The 14,934-nt window shown below is 42.1% G+C and overlaps 1 protein-coding gene across 1 annotated transcript in view; it reads right to left on the bottom strand.

Moving 5' to 3' along the window:
- Nucleotides 1-14,934, bottom strand: part of FNDC3B (fibronectin type III domain containing 3B) — a 185,555-nt gene that overhangs the window by 100,872 nt on the left and 69,749 nt on the right. The gene's annotated exons all lie outside the window — the stretch shown is intronic.

Raw genomic sequence — 14,934 nt, 5'->3', positions numbered from 1 at the left:
ACTTGAATGGCAAATACTGTTAAATAAATCAGGACTACTTTGGAAACAAAGAGAACAACCAACTACTTGAAAACATCTGAAATTAATCCATTAGCACACAAGCCACAACACAATAACCTGAAACTGGAGAGACATTCATTTCGTGAGGAATATTAGCCCAAGATGACATCCTGACACCTGAGGCAGGAGCACAAAAGCATTTCTGTGACCCAGCACCGCGTTACCACACAAGGACTCACGAATCCATCCTCAGAACATCTGGCTGGAGCAGGGTTGTTATTCCCCTCGCTTCACAAGTGAAACTGTGGGACAAAGTAATGAAATGCCTGATGCAGGGTCACACAGGAAGTTTGTGGGAACGCAACTGGACACAAACCCAGAATAGGATTTAGGTCATAAAGCAATACTTAAGCCTGACTAAAACTTCAGACTGCAAAAAAATTGTAGGGTATAGCAGAAAAAATACTGTGTTTTGGAAAAAAAGTAAGTCTTCCTCATATCTACTAACTTCTCTTTCCTTTGCATAAGCCTTTGTTTTATGACAGAAATATGCCAGAATGTGCATGGAGGAACAGAGATAACAACACTACCAAGAAATGTGAGGGAGAAGAGACTTTGCACAGAAAACTGCAAGCCTAGCCCCTGCATGAGGCTGCAAGAGAGAAAAGGAGACCACAAAGCTGAACTCAGAAATGGGGAAAACCCATCAAGTAACTACTGCCAAGCCACACAAATGATGGGAGATCTCTGTCAGCATCAGGCTTAGCTTTAGCATGAAAAAAAATCTCATTTATGAAGTTTTTACACTGCTAAAGCTATGAACAGCTAAAAGGAGGACTAGGACCCTCCACATCAGCTTCCCACCAGACCTATATAACCAGTGGACTGACTTTTACCCAGAACTCAGTTTCAAGGGAAACAGATGTCCTGAAATGAGAATTATTTTAACTCTGCACCAGTTATCAGCAGCATTTCCATTTGCATACAATATGACACTATTTGCCTGAAAGACAAACAACAAACCATGAGAACATCACTAAAAATGTTATTTTTCCCTTTTCAATTTTGAGACAGCTCTTCAACACATTCTAGTGATATAAATGCTTTTTGGGGAGTGTGTGTGTGCATGTGTCAGCCTTCAGCCACATTTATAAAAGGGCATTCACTTGCAGAAAGTTTTGTTCTCTGCAACAGGTTTATACAAATACTGAACACTCAGCTCTGAGCACAACCTCCATCAAAGGCAGCAATAATTATACAAGACCACTTTCCTGCAACAGTAGAAGAAAATGCTTCAATTATTCACAATATAATTACTTCATTCCCATGGCAACACCAGAAGGACTGTACAATCAGCAACAGACCCAAACCTGGCCAACAATGAAGTTACACAGAACGTTCTCTTCCACCTGCCGCAAACAAGGCGGCAATTAGGTGATGGCTATTCTTCACCTGTCCACCCCCAGGGAGAAACATCAGCCAGCCAGTGGAAACTGAACTAAACCAAACCTCCAGCCCTCCCTCCCCACCCAGCGCTGCCACCGTGCCAGGCATCGCCATCACAGGGCTGACGAGTTCTATTTGTGACATGTTTGGATCCTGAACTTCAGTGAATCATCCAAAAGACTCTGTTTGAATGTGCTCATCAAAAACACAGCAATTAATAGCCACCTGTCACAAACAAGCACTCTCTGTCGTGTGAGGGTGGGGAGGGAATGAGAATCATCAACACTGGTGGTTCTCAGGTACTTGTTGGGCTATTTTGTGAGGCTGTGGTGAACTGCCATCTCCATAGAGTAAAAGCACATTTCATATATACATAACATATACATATTTTTCATTCATGCATATATATTCAGTAAGTATTCACACCAAATTTCACTACATAATAATATTCTTTGTCCCTCTGTTGGGAATTTTATTACCGTACTGCACTTACACCAGAATTGAGGTAGAAAAAAATACAAGCTAAAATGTAAAGTATGACATTCAGCACAGGGCTTGGAGATGCTGTTGGTGAGCCCAGGACTTTCCCAGCTGAGGTCTGCTCACCAGAGGCAGAGCCATCTCCTTCCTTCCTTCACAGGGTTTCACAATTTAATTCCCATTAAGAATTAAAAAATTAGAAGCTGTGTTTTAAGTGGAGGTCTCAACCAGAGCATTGTTCTCCTGGATCAGAGAGTGCAGCAGCCAAGGATTTCCAGGGAAACAGGGAGCTGCTGGAGCACCAGCTCCACCTGAGCCTCCCCTGACTGATGCTGCCTCTTCAGCATCTCCAGTGACTGAAGCTTCATGAAATCCCCACCTGCATCTCCCATTGCCTTTGCATTGAAACAAACCTTCACTTTAACACTTTTGCTTCTTCACTCTCCACTCATAAGAGAGGAGCCTTCTCTTATTTCCATTCCAACAGCCTTTCCTGAAATCCCTCACTGCCCCCATCTCCTTCAAGCCTGCCCTTCCATAGCCCAAAAAAAACTCATTTTCCAAGCTTTTCCCCACAGCTTGTGTTCACAGAGCCTTGATTCTCTTGGCTGCTGGTCCCTGAACATCCTGCAGCCACGCCAGGCCCAGAGGAAGGTGCCCAAATCCCACCTGAACCCCAGCGAGGTTCGGGAAGCCGGTTCTGCCAACTCTGGCTCCTCCTCACAGCTCTGACCCCAGCAGCCTCTTCCTCAGCTGTCCCAGAAAGGCACTAACTCTTTTTTCGCATCCTGCTCGCATTTATAAACACTCCAGGTGAGGAGGAAGGCTGTTGAGTCACCAGGTTATGCCTGAAGGGCCCTGTCATTCTCCCCTCGTTTTCACTTCATCTCTCATATTTCTAAGCTGAGCCTTTGCACAGAGCACGTTAGTTGAGTTGTGTTTAAAACATGCCTCTGGGCTACTGACAGCGTTGCATCCTTCAAAAAATAAGTAATAAATTCTTATTTTCCCATGTCCCCAGATAAAAAAAAATCCTAGCATACAGCATGATGTAGTGGGAGAGTGAGACTCTGCCCTTTCTAAATAAATTAATTGTCAACGAGAACCAAATATCATGTAATTAACGAAATTATTCTAATTATTCAAATAACACTTCTAACCAGAACAGTTCTAAGCCAGTTTTTCCATAGCACTTTTGAAACACTCTGAATTTTCAGGTGCAATAAAGGGAGTTTCTCGTTGGCTACAGCAACTGCGAAACTGATTTACTACCCAAAACATTCATCCTGCAGCTTGAGAGAGATTAAAAGCCCCCTGTCCTCCAGGGAGCGAGCATTTCAACTGGCCATCACTCTTCAGAGCTTATTAAAAAGTTTTCAAACATTGCTAGTGAATTTCTTTCAGCGTTCCCAGGTCTTCGGCGTCTCTGTCCCCACAGAGGAAGAACAGCCGCGCCTTGCCGGGGGCTGCCCCCGCTCAGGAGGCTCCGTGGGCACAATTCTTTTGGAATAATCCCGTTTCTGGGGCCCTTCCCAGGCTGAGGGGGCTGGCAGAGGGATTACCCAACAGCAGAGGAGCCCGCCACGACAACTGCACCCGCAGGGCCTGGAATTCGCAGAGGAGCGGGGCTGGGGAGAAGGGATTTAGCCACCTCCAAGCTATTCAAGGAATGCTCTTGATTTCCTCCTAACAACCTCAGGTTGAGAAACTGTCTTCTGAATTGTTTGAATTTCTACTTCAGCTCTATTGTAGGGATCTAACATCTCAGTTAAAGGAAGTGAAGAGTCCAATGGGAAGGGAGTGGAAGCGGCAGCTAAAAAAGCATGGGGAGTGTTTATTTATTAAAAAAATTAAAAATAAAAAAAAAAAATCAAAACCACTACAATTTTCAAAAGGTACAATTCTACAATATATCTCGTTTATTTATTAAAAAAATTTAAAATAAAAATAAATAAAAAAAACCAAAACCACTACGATTTTCAAAAGGTACAATTCTACAATATATCTTTGGTCATTGTGGTTTGCACGTGCAAACAAGTGCCCAGCCTTTCTGTGCCCTGCCAGAAATGGGGAACACAGCAGCCTTAATTTAATTTTAAGATTACAGAATGGTTTGGGATGGAAGGGACTTTTAAAGCTCATCCAGTTCCACCCTCTGCCATGGGCAGGGACACCTTCCACTAGACCAGGTTGCTCCAGGTCCCATCCAGTCTGGCCTTGAACACTTCCAGGGTTGGGATAAACTGACAAAATAAAACACAAATCTCACCCACCTTGTTTCAGTTCATTTATTTTTAAGCAATGTAAAGAAACCAAAGAAAATCCTCCTTCATAGCATTTCTGCACCTGAACAACTATCTACCTTTGATGTAGGTAGAAACCATAAATTCTGTTCAAAACCTCTTCAGTTTGAATGGTATTTCTAAGTCCCCAAAACTTCATACAGGTATAACTGTGCAACTTGAGCTTTATACCCACAACCAAAGTGCTTCACTCTCAAAAGAAGGAAGATTCCACAAGTGTGTTCTTCCTTTTCTTTCTGCTCACTTCCACTCATACAGTGAACAGCATTTATTTGTTTCTAAACCATTTCAGTGACCAGGCAGCACTGCAGTGATGATGAAGGGGCAGGAATACCTGCTGCACATCCAACAGAATCTATCAGGAATCAAAACAACTCATTGGGTCATACAAGTTTGTGCATTAGCCCTCCCAGGACACAATTAAAAAAAAATAAAATAACAAAAACAATTTGTCCTGGTGACTCAGAGTCTCCACGGCTCGAAGAAAGCCCTGTTTCTGTAACACTGCATCATGCTGGCTTCTGATCTACTCTCATGGGGCTCAGGCTCGTGACTCAACTGTTTTCCCCTGTATTTGCTCATGCAGTTGCCCATCAAGAAGTTACTGAAATCTGCATGCATCATAAGATTTGGCTAAGAAGAAAATAATCTAGAGAAACTAGTATCACTGGAAAATGTAAAAAAGCCAATATAATTTCTTTGGAAATGATATTTCATATATTTTCTTTGGAAATGATATTTCATATCTTTTCTCTGGAAGTTCAGAAATTAACACTGACCAACCTTTCTGGTTAAAGACTGCATTGTTTACCACAAGTCTTTGTGATGTTAGGATTGCAGTGATGTTCAGCAACGGAGTTGGAAAATATCAAAAAGCATTTTGGAGAAACACAACCAATGCACTGGCTGCTTTACTTGCTGGGGGAGATTGCAGTGATGTTCAGCAACTGAGTTGGAAAACATCAGAAAAAAGCATTTTGGAGAAACACAACCAATGCACTGGCTGCTTTACTTGCTGGGGGTGCTTAACAGGTTCATTTCATTATGTTAAACTCAGAGCAGTTTTACTCAACTTCTGTCTGATTTCTAAGTCTGCTGTGCTTTTATTTCAGACCTAGAAATGGGGTGCTGGCCAAGAAAGATGATGTATTCAGAAAAAACGACTTCATGCCACAGAGATGTATTTCTCCAACAAACTTCTTGTCTTTATTTGCAGCATCCCTAAAGACCTAATACGGTGATTTTTTCCAAAGCCAGGAGTTCAAGTTTTGACCATGAGCTTCTCATCTCCTTTTCTTTCTGCTTCTTTGTGTGCACACTCTCTCTGTCACACTCCTGATGCTGCATTTTCTGTCCAGGTTACCCCAGCCTTGGAAGGCAAATGAGCCTTTGGTTTGTAGGCAATTACACTGTCCATCAGAGAACTTAAGACATTAAATATTTTCTAGTGAACTTCAGACATGAGCTGACAGAACAGCCTGGCACAACACAATCAGTCACATTTATTCACCAAGAGAAAGCTGAACATCAGAAATTACCCCTGGCACAAAACAGCATTAAAGCACCTGTAAATCCCATCACACATCACCTCGTAAGCTCTAATACTCCCTTTACAGGGGAGCACAGCAAAGAAGAGAAACTATCAGACAGCAAGAGAAAGAATTAGAGAAATAAATTTTAGTGAGGCTCAGCTCTCTAACTACTAAATCACCCTCCCTCAATACCTAAGATTCAGTAAGTCATAACAACCCAGAGCCATGATGAAAAAAAGAACAAAAAATTCTCTGAAAAATGTGGTTTGTCACTTCACATTTTGCCCTGCATCTGAGTTACATTAAATCAATATAGTTTGCATTCGGGAAAATATCTTTTCTAAAAACTTTGCTGTGTCAGTGCAATAGAAATATTGTTCCACACCACCTGTTTTAGATATTCCCCTTCTTCCTTTCTCTAATTTCTGTATGTCTGTGCACAGTTATACACATACTTGTAATACATGAACTAATTCTGAAAATTACAGGAAAATTTATAGTAAACATTTATGCTGTCACACAGGTAAAAATTCTGAAAAAATTAAGAACAGTGAAATTTAACCCCTAAATTTGTGGTCATAGATAATTTTCATCTATCCCATTCCTAAGTGAAATCCCAGAGAATGCAAAATGCCCCACAATGATCCACTTAGAAAAATGTTTACAGTGACTGGAAGCACAGCAAAATGTTCAACTTTTCCAACATTCCTCCAAACCCAAGGATATCACTATGCCAAATCAGTACACAGCAACTTTCAAGCACGCTGAAATTGTTCTCCAACTGAGCTTTTCCTACAGAAAACACAAATTTTCCAAAATTAAACTACATTTCATGGAGAACTCCAGTGCCACTCTGATGAGAACTGGGCTGGCTTTTCAAGTGGCAGCCGTGGAGTCTCTCCCACTATCCACCAGGAACCCAAAAAGCTGAAGATGCTTTCAGGATTTTCCTGCACCTACTAGAGCAAACCTGCGGCCAGCTGGGGGTTAGTCTGGGCTGCCCTGCCCCAGATTCAAGCCTTCTGGTAAAAACACATGATGCTTTTGTATGTCAAGCAGAGAAACTCGCAGCTTGGCACAGGATGTGGTACCAGAGTCTTCACAGCTGGTATCACAGCCAGGCAAGGCAGCAGCCACAGCTGGAGCCCACCAGCCTGATCCTGTGTCTGCTGGTGGTGCAACATTCCTACCCTGGCACGCTCAGGCTTCAAGCTTAGCCCATTCTTCCTACAAAGGCCAGGTCCAAATGAAATTCTGGTGGGATGTGGCCGTAACTAAACACTTCCTTATAGGTTGCTCTGCTTTAGAATTTGGCTTCTGCCTATCAAGACATATATGATAAAAGATAAGGGAACATCTGGTAAGAATTGCTGTTGCAATTTAACTTTGCCTGCTTTAAGATAAATTTCTTACCATCATGCACTCACAGATATTTTACAACACAACACACCATACTGAATCCATTAGGCAGAGCCATTTACAGGTATTTCATAAAAATGTGCACCACATCCGGATATTTTATCAGCATCTCATAGTACAGCAAACTACACAAACCTCAGAGAGTGAATAACTTCCACATGCAATTTATAATATACTGTGAAGAGCTTATAAACACTTCTAAGTGGTTGGGTTTTTTTTCCTTATATTTTCTCTCTATAAATGATTGACTATAGTTTATGTCAATACTGCCTGGAGAATGAGCTGTCACTATAGAAACAGTGACAGCAGTGAAGTCCTTCCTCCCTCTCCTGCACACAAAAGTCCCAGAACAAACACATTCTTGTTACTTCTTAGATAATGTGTGCACACTGTCAAGTCCTGAGCAAAACTCAGGACTTTTCACTTGGTTTTAAAGTGCATTTTTTTAATTTCCAGTCTTCACAACAGCTTTTCCTTCCATGTAAAAAGCTCCCCCACTTTGGAATTGCAAAATTGCTTGTGAAGCATTCTGAAAACAAAAATAGACGAGCACTGCACTTAAAGGAATTATAATCCATGTTTATTTAAGTTAGATACAAATATAGTTCAGGAATGGGAGAATGCTGCTTGGGGGAGGGAAAGGAGCAAGAGAGAAATTTTGCTTATGCTGCAAAGAGCCTCAAGTTACTTCACTATGTATTAGAATTTTCAGATCAATTCACCAAAATCATATCAAGTTATCTACAACCAAATATCACAAGCACAGAATAAAGCTTGTATAAAATCCTTTGACTCCAAATAAGCTTGCACAGGTAATGGATCAATTAACACACATGCTGCTGCGGAATCAGGTCTTACTATGGTAATTTTCCAAAACACAAGTATGTTTACAAACTACAGCTGAAGGCTTAGAAGATGACAAGAATTATTTTACAAGCTCTCAATAAGTCTCCCAGAAAAGAGCTGGGATGAACTTGCTAGTGACAGCAAACATTTTTTCAAAACAAACAGAGTGGTATGTTAAAAATGTGCATTTACAATTTTTCTCCCCCAAGAAACAGCAGATACAGCAACATTTTAATGCGAAGACAAGTTTAAATCTAAAAATATAGCGACAAATGGTAAAAATCCCATCCCTTCTTCTTAACTTCCTTCCCCTTCTGAACCCCTGCATTAAGGCAATGCTCTCATACGGTCACTAAAGGTTTTTTTTTGACATCGCAGAAGGCTGAAAGGAATATTTCTCTCTCTCTCTCTCGCATTCAGAGCGCCTGAGCACAAGAGGAGCTATTCAAGCCGTGATGGAGTGCCTCACAGAGACTGCAATATGTTCCCCGTTGGCAAGCAGGGATGTGTTTGGACAGTGAGCCCAGCCATCCCCTCGGCAAACAGCAGCATTCCTGGGACGCGGCGCGAGGAGCACTGCGCGCCCTTGTCAGGGCTCCCGCAGCCCAGCAGCTCCTGGCCAGAACAAACACCCCTTTGTGCCCCGCTCGCAGCTCAACGGGCTCCACAAGAAAAAAAAGCTGTCTCCCTCCACTCAGAGTTAGGTTGGGATCCAAAAAAATATTCCAAAAAGCTGGAAAACGGGGAGGAAATGCACTCAGATGTAATTCCGCGGTATCTTCAGGAGCTTAAACTTCTGGACAGTATTACAAATGTGCCTTTGGATACTTATCTGGTTCTTAATGCTATGGCTTTTTGAGTGTTTCTAAAGAAACTAATCACAATAACCAAGTCACAAACAGGCTGCAGTCAGCTGTGGGTATTAAAACGAAAATATACCCTCGGCCAAGGAACAGCAAAATGCAGCTTTTATCCAGTATCAGCAGCCAGCAGTGGGAGCCTTCCCCAGAAATGAACTGACAGATTCCGCCTCTCCGAAGCACATCTGACTCTCAGGTGGGCACAGAGATGCTCACACAGCCTTGCCAGCCTCCTGTCACCCATTCTGGCACGGGTGAGGGCAGGGAATTGCAGTTCATGTCTGCACTCCCTCCCTCTGCCCCACCTCGCTGCATCCCTGCAGGAAAGAGCCAGGGCTTCATCCCCATCTGTGGCTGTAACATCAGCTCCTGCTGCAGGAAGCTGAGAAGTCTCTGTAAAACAGAGAGACTCTGACACACGGCACCAGGCCTCCAAGCAATCAATGGAAGTAATTAGCTTTTCTCTGCCCGACGTGTGCTCCATCTTAACTACTTCTATTTTGAACTTGTGGAATTCATTAACTCAGCCCTAACAGAGAGACCCACAACTTCTACATCCTTAATCAAGCGCCCTGTTTCAGATTCGTGGAGTGGCAGGTTCTGAGAAAAAACCTTCAAAACTACACAAATCCATGAGAACATCCCTGCTTGAACACACTAATGCTACAAAGAGGCAAAGTCCTTGCACCAGCATGATCCCACCTCCTCTTCTGAACTTGATGCTTGACCCATTTCAGTCAGCAGCTGGGCTGGAGGTGGGTTTTTTGATTTGTCTGTTGTTGGGATTTCAGGAGGTGAGAAGCACAGAGTGAAAGCAGGAACAGTTTTCTACTCTGATACACCCCAGTTCAAGAATAACCTTTCCATGAGCTCCTTGACATGCTCAGTGAAGAGAGGTAAATTCCTTCTCTGAAGCTTCAAAAGGCATTGTGCAAAGGAGGAGCAGGAGGAAAAGGGTAAGTGGGAACCCTGAAACTCATGGGATGTTTTTTTTTTTCATTTGCCTCCCAGTTTCCAAGGCTGCCTGCTGGCAGCACCACTCAGGTCTCTCAGGTGCTGCCCTGCAGCCCTCAGCAGAGCTCCATAAACGCTGGGAGAGCTTGTAGGGATGGAAAAAGTCTGTATTTACACAGCAATAATACACCACTCACCATAAGCCTAAACATGAATCCCTACCAAAGGGCTTTCCCTAAATGAAGGGGATAGGGGTCTCTTTAAACATTAAGTGCAACAAAATTATACCATGGAAACTCTGGGACATTATTCAAATCATCCACATGAATAAAACATCCCACTTTTGCCAAGTTTTGTTCAAGCTGACTTCAGCTTTCTGCTTAAACAAACCTCAGGCAATACTGACATCATTTGTAGCAAAGGCAGCATTTTATTTAAGCTTGAAATCTGAGGGTGTTGGGTAGATTACCAAATAAAGAGTTGATTTTTCATCTAAAGAATCTCAAATGACCTGACTTCAAAGGCTGGATTTAGACTTACTAAGCCAGTGGAAAACAAACATCTTTAATCTCCACGCTGACATTAAACTCAAACAGAAAATAACTCTGGGAAAAGCCCTTTATCATCAGGCTACTACCCAGAAATAGGGGAAAGGTGGGGGAAAAAATTCCAGATTATTCTACATTAATAGCCTGCCTCACAGGCAAGGTTACCTATTTCCTCGCTTTCTGTTATTTTTTTTTCCAGCCCATTTTACTCCCCTTCTTCTTCAAATGTCAAATTAGGCCAGACACTGAGCCTCTATTAACACACCTGAACACTGAGAATTTACTCCAGGGCAAATCCAGGCATTTAGACACATATGCAAACACTTAAATTATCCATTCTCTGCATTTAGATGCTACTGCACTTTAGCTAAGAAATAACTTGCACATGAAAGAAGACAGGTCTGAGCACCAACTGATCATTTTTTGGCTATGGAGATTCTAAGTTATTAGACCTGAAGCCTATTTCAGTACAGGATTCAACTCTGCCTGTTCCTCATCTTTGAGGACTAGAAACCATGTGCCTGGCTAAAAAAAAAAAAAAAAAAGGCACACTAAAATCTCATCTCAAAAACAACTGTTTCCAAAAACTGCTCAGAAATTCAAAATATACAATACTCGCCAAAAGACGACAGAGGGTAGGGAAGGAAACCATCTCCTTTACCACAGGATCACAGCCACCAAATGATGAGTGGCCCAGGCACACAAAGGTGACAATCTGCCATTGAGATGAAACAGGGCCTGGGTTTGAAATCAGGTTTAACAATTAACAATGGAAAACAATATTCAAAGAAGACACCACAACTTGTTTGAAATGAGGAGATGAAATCTGCTTGGGGGAATTCCAACACAGAACCCAAGGCAGCACATCCATCCTTGATTCAGGCACGAGAAGGTACGTGATCTGCTGGGAGCTGCTGCAAACCACTCAGACTTACAACAGCATATCCACAAGTAATAACATGCCATCACATTTCTTTTTTAAACAACAGCATTGCCTTTCTTTTGAAAAGGAATATCAAGTTTCCTGCTGAATAAATTGAGGCAGCCTCATTATTTTTAGCACGCTAAGTGAGCCTGTCAATCACTTCCATAAATACATACAATTAGTTTGATCCAGCAAGATCCTGAACACATGTAATTCTCAGACTTCAGAAACCTGACCGACCCACAAAGGCACACACAGTATCTCACAAGTATGGAATTACATGGACTGTGTGTAGCTTAAAAATACAGAGTGGTAGAAACATTGCACTAGATGGAAAAGTCCATGTGCTCCCTTTGCACAGAGGCACTGAAGCATCCATCCAAGTTTTTCTGGATTAGTTTTATCATTCCAGTGTTGTCAGGTGGCACATGGGGCTGAACTCCGCCTCATCTTTGAGGTGTAAATGATAAATTAACTCTGTTTGGTTAAAAGGACAGCACACTCTTGAAAAGCACATGATCTTTGGTGAAGTTTTGGAAACTTTCCTCCAACTCACCTTCCAGTTTTAACAACACAGAATCCCAGTCTCCATGGGGCAGAACAACACAGAGAACCCATCAGTTACCAAATGCAACTGGCAGATGCCCCAGCAGGACACAGCAGGAGCTTCTGCCAGGCCATTACACCTTAATTTAATCTGCAGCCTTGCCGACTATTCTGGGTAGGTGTCTGAATCTGACTTGCCAAATTAAAAGTTTGAGAACACAAAATGCACAATGCTGCTAAGTGGAAAGCATTTAAAAATATTCTTGAATGGAACTGTTGAATATTTATGGACAGAAGCAGATCAGCTGTAACTGGAATGGAAAACCACCCCCATTCCAACCCCCACCTTCAAAACATCAAGCTGGGAATTTGTGATGTATAACTTCAGAAAGGTCTTCAAGGAAATACAGCCTGGGGTTTAACTACCAATTCTGCTTTTGTCCAGATGGAGAAAACAGCTTTTGTAACTAAAGGAAAACCCATTACTACTGAGGATATGGAGTAGATGGAGCCAGACTCTTTTTCAAAATGCACAGCACTATGAGGAGAGGCAAGAGACAAACTCAAACATGAAATTGCAATCACATATACACATATAATGAGGACTCTTTTTTTTTTTGAAAGTCACTCATCATGAGTGTGATCAAATGATGGGTTTCCCAAAGAGGCTGTGGAATCCCCATCCCTGGAGATGTTCAAGACTCAGCTGGAGAAGTCCCTGAGCACCTGCTCTGTTTGGCTTTGGGGGATGGCCTTTGGAGATCCACCTAACCTAAATAATTCTATTATTTAATTCTGCAGGGAAAAGCTTTAATGCTGCACATAAGGCTGGAGAGTTCTGCCTACAAAGTCTTCTTAAAAAAATACAAGAATTAAAAAACAAAGACATGCAAACAGCATGAAATATACCATAATAATGAGGAACGCAGTACAAGGTTCCTACTCATGTCTGTTAAGTGAATTACGGTCTGTTAATTACTCCATGGCAGCCAGTTTCTTATGAACCCACCAGGCATGAAAAGAATGTGAGGAATATCAGGTAGAAAACACCTGGAAATTTCTTCTGCCACAATTTGTTTCAACACTTACTAATACTGTGTGAATTATTTATAAAAAAAGAGAGGAATGCACCAGAGTACCAAGGAAAGTCTGAGAACCTTTTGAGACATTTCATTTTTGTAGCTTTAATCCTGCTGCCTTCTCAGTTTTCCTCTGATGTAGGGTAAAGAGTGTGGGCAAAGCAACTTTTCTCATGAAAGCATTGCCTCTAAATACTCCTGCCACTAGCAAGAGCTCCTAAACCTGGCAGGTCCCTTTTGATATGATCAAACAGCACACAGTTATTTAATGAAGTCCAGTGGATAAAAATTACCCAGCCTGCACTTGTCTTTGAACAGCGAAATTGTTTTTGCTTTATTTGATTTTAAGGCTGCCAGTAGGAAAGCCTATTAAGAAAGATCTTTTTAAGCTCTCAAAAGTATAGCTGGATACTTTGTACCAGTGCTGCTCATGATCAGCATTAAAACCATTATAATCAGATAATTTCAGGGCTTTAGGGAACCATGCTCTACCATCTGGGGACTGACCACGCTGCAGTAAATCAGGCACAACTCTATAAATGTTGAAGGAATTTGTACTATAAAATCATCAAAACTAATCTTACAGGCCATGCACCAATTTTAGTAACAAATAGGGTCCAAATGACAAAAAAGCTCTTAACAAATAACAGCTGATAGCCAGGCAGTTTGCAGGTGGCAGGAGAACACCACCAGGAGTGGGATCCACGTGGTACACGCTGAAAATCTCCATCCAGGAGCCCTGTCACACAAATACTTCTCCTTCCCCAGAAGTACTTCACTGGTTATTGAGGTCCTCAACAACTGGATCAACCAAAAAAGTCTGTACTACAACACGAATGTTGCACATAAATGTTATGTGCTACAATATAAATGACATTTCATATGATGGCATAGAGACCAGAGTAAGAAGACCCAGAGGGTTTAAGAGCTTGGCATTAAATATGTGAAAAAACAACCACCTTGAGACTGATCCCAGTAACATTTATTCAGTTACTGCCGTATATAAAGATGCGTTTTTCTATACCCAAGTTTCTTAATGCTTGGAAATGTTTCCAACACAAGCACTGCAAGCTCATCCTGGTGGACTAATGCATAAATAACCCTCAACTTAAACTTCTCACAGTCTACTTCCATGATAATTCTGTGAGGGCTCATAGCTTCAGGAGAAGAGGTGCTCTAAGTGATTGCAGGATTTAAAAAACAAAAAGCCTCCTCCAGGCTTGCAAAGCGCTCTGACTGCACTGAGGCACCTTCTTCTCCAAGGAACATGTTCCCACACCCCAGTGGCACAAGGCTCCCCCTGCACACACAGGCTGCACCAGAAGAGTCATCCCCTCCATCTGACTACTGGGAATGTTTACTGGGTCAGTGGTTACTAAATAAACCAGGCATTCAGACTTCCAGTCACCCCAACAAACCAACCCCTTCTCAAGTGTCACAAGACAAGCGCAGCTCAAACAAATTTGGAAATGAGTCTTTGATCAGCAGTTTCTCCAAGTTCAAGGTTCTCTTCTTTTTTGCCTCCAACCAGGCACAAGATGATGATTTTTGGTTTTGTTAAGCACATGTTCCATCAGAGTGCTGTTTTAAAAGGTCAACTATTTCTTTTAATCATAAAATGGATGAAATTACCAATAGTTGCCTGTCCTGGGTTTGCACTAACCTGTGACATCCACGTGCATCCCTATTCCAGCTGGGAGAGCCCCATAGAGAATGGTTACTTTGCTCAGCAAGAATACTTAACACACGTCAAAAACATTCCATTTTTATTTACAAAGCCCTTCTGTTAGATTTCCTTTTTCCTGAGATGTGGGACAGAATGAGTGATTTGCAAAAATCCTGCACATGCAGCAGCAGGGAGATTTCCAAAGCAACCTGGTAAAAGCATGACACGGGAGGACAGGCAAATCCCAGAGATGTCAGAGTCACCTCTGTGACAAAGCTGCCTGCAAAGGGCCAAAAACCCCCCAGGTGCTGTTTTACAGCATCTTTGTGG

Source organism: Pyrgilauda ruficollis, unplaced genomic scaffold (genome assembly GCF_017590135.1).
Source record: "Pyrgilauda ruficollis isolate IOZ18807 unplaced genomic scaffold, ASM1759013v1 scaffold21, whole genome shotgun sequence".
Lineage (NCBI taxonomy): Eukaryota > Metazoa > Chordata > Aves > Passeriformes > Passeridae > Pyrgilauda > Pyrgilauda ruficollis.
Note: the sequence above shows the minus strand (reverse complement) of the source record. Positions and strands in the feature narration are given on the sequence as shown.